This window comes from Berghia stephanieae, chromosome 9, assembly GCF_034508935.2.
Source record: "Berghia stephanieae isolate SIO BIC M18660-M18661 chromosome 9, UCSD_Bste_1.3, whole genome shotgun sequence".
Taxonomy (NCBI): domain Eukaryota; kingdom Metazoa; phylum Mollusca; class Gastropoda; order Nudibranchia; family Aeolidiidae; genus Berghia; species Berghia stephanieae.
Window position 1 is genome coordinate 20,398,567 of NC_088368.1, and position 2,500 is coordinate 20,401,066.

Consider the following 2,500-nt stretch of genomic DNA (forward strand, 5'->3'; position numbering starts at 1 on the left):
TAAAGAAATTGAACAACAGGAGAGCTCCGGGTGACGACGGCGCTGCTGGGAAATTTCGATAGAGTAGATCCTCATCAATTGACGAGCAAATCCCAGCATTATTCAACAAATCATTTGAGACGCATGCAACTCTGGACACGAACAAAGGGGTTGTAATAGCACAACCAAAACCAGGAAAGTCCCAAAGTCCACCCAGAAATCTCAGACCGATAAAACTTACTGAGAAAACTCATACTGAGAAGGAAAAAAAGCTATCACGTATTGTTTCAAACTAAATGAGACCAAAGGTGGAAGAATATCTCATAGGTAGATATCAGAAAGAAGTACATCCGATGTCGTATGGTACACAGATGGATTTCTGCGAACGCATGTCAATCAAAAGACTCACCAACCAGTTCCTTAACCAGTGGCTAAGGTCTGTCACTGTCACTATACCGGGATATATGCCATCTGTCCCCGTTGATTTACCGTTCTTATCATTGCCAATGGCTGCACCCACTTCTCTGGGACTGAACTGTGCTGTCAAGTCCAACTCTTTGCTCTGAGATAGCGAGTCCCCAATCTGATGGTATGCCTTACTGGCATCGCTCTTGAAAGCTCGATTCAGGACCCATTTGCTACGCTCCTTTCTGGGTGGGGATCCTGACCTCCCATAGCGGGCAGGGAGGTACATACTGTGTCTTCTATCCCCTTATATCTGTTATCCAACATGTTTTCTGTCTTTGTCTCGGAATGAGATTACTTGGTTTTGTCCTGGCACTGGCCGGAATCCTAGCTGGGAGGGAAACAGTCAAATGCAGTTATTGTTTTGGGAGATGATATTTTTTTCCTTGTAAATCATCTCTCTGTTATGTATTATTATTTTTATTTTGAATTTATAATGTAAGCATTTGAGTGTGTTCTTCTTTGTTGGATTTTGTGCTTGTGTCTGGATGAGACTTGTAGGTGATTTCAAACTAAGTACATTGGTGGTGTGCTCTTGGAATCTACATCTGATCCCTATTTGTTCTCAATTCCCCTTTGTCTTACTTTTTCTTGGGTGCTTTAATTGTAATTCTAGAACTTTTTACTATCCCATTTTCTTCCTTTTTACTGGCGCTGATATAACCTAAATGTGTTGCAAGCGCCGTAAAACCCTTAAAAACAAAAAAACAAAAACAAAAGCTACGCTCCTTTATGTTCTTGGCAATTGTGTCTGTCCCACACTCCAATGCGGCCTTCACAAAGTTCCAGTTGTGTTCCAATTTCTTTATCAGTCGCCAAACATGGCAGCTGGTATGTGTAAAGTTTAGCCTTTCCATTGTCTCCTCCCACCGTTGCTCCCTTCCGTCTACCAGAGACTGAAGTAATCTATCGGTTACGTCTGGTGCTGGGACTTCTGGTACTCCTCGTACATATTTTCCGATTCCTTTGTCCAGCACTGGGTGTATAATTTTCGTTTGCCTCGTGGAATGGAGCAGTGCGAACTCTTAACTGATAGCCTTTAAATCTGGTTATTGTCTTGGACTCGAGGAGTATGACACGGTAGGCCTGCTCAATATAGGAGGTAATTTCCTCCTAGTTTGCCTTCCTGAAATTCCATCTGCAAAAGCTTGAGAGAATGCGTCCTTTGGATTATCACCCCAGCTGTGTCTAGTACCAGCCTGTACTGGCTTTAGCGGGATTCCCGAGAACTGTGCGCTTGATCTGCAATGGTTCTCCGTTCACGCCCTTCTTTATAAGGGTATGGTCGAAAGTGTATTCCGCATGGCGGGTACCCTTAAAGGTGACTTTTGCTTTAGGATCGTGCACTAGGTGTAGCTCGTTACAGTCTCTCCATGTATGGAAATATCTAACTTCTTCGTTACAGTCTCGGTAGCCTGAATTGACGTGGAAAACAAATAAAATGCATTTTATTTTATTTGTTTTCCACGTTAATTTGTGTATTGTTGTGCTGACGAAGGCTTCCTACCCGAAACGTCCATTGTCTGTTTTGTTCTCCATTTTCAATCTTTCGTTAGTCTTTTACGAGCACCGGCTTCAGGCAGCCTCTACCGTTTTCTACTAGTCTCGGTAGTCCCACTGATGGTGATGGCTATTATAGTCCCCCAGCCACTATTCTCTATGGATGGAAGGGACCGGTGGCGTTGTCCATGTCGCTTCTGGTGGTTTGTAAATTTTGTGCAAATACAACTCTTCTCTCTCCATGGAAATATCATTCCCCCCGTTGTTATTCGTCATGCTCTCAATGGCTCTTACCTCCGTAGGCTCCTTAGCATGCATGTGTGGCTGGCCTCGAAAACCCGGAAAGATGCGCAAATTTCATAAATTAGTTATGCATGCAGTAGCGTAGACCACATCTTTCTGATCATTTATCACTTTAAATTTTCTTTTTATATCTATTTGAGCCCAAGTTATGATTTTTTTCTGAATAAAATTTGTTGCTATGGGATACATAATTTCTTCGACTTTGGCTCATTTCTGGAATCGAATCTTACCGCATCTTCCCGGGTTTTCTCGG

General features: G+C 42.8%; 1 protein-coding gene across 1 annotated transcript in view; it reads left to right on the top strand.

Annotated features, from left to right (window-relative positions):
* Positions 1 to 2,500, top strand: part of LOC144979319 (C-type lectin 9a-like) — a 16,157-nt gene that overhangs the window by 12,403 nt on the left and 1,254 nt on the right. The window lies entirely within an intron of this gene.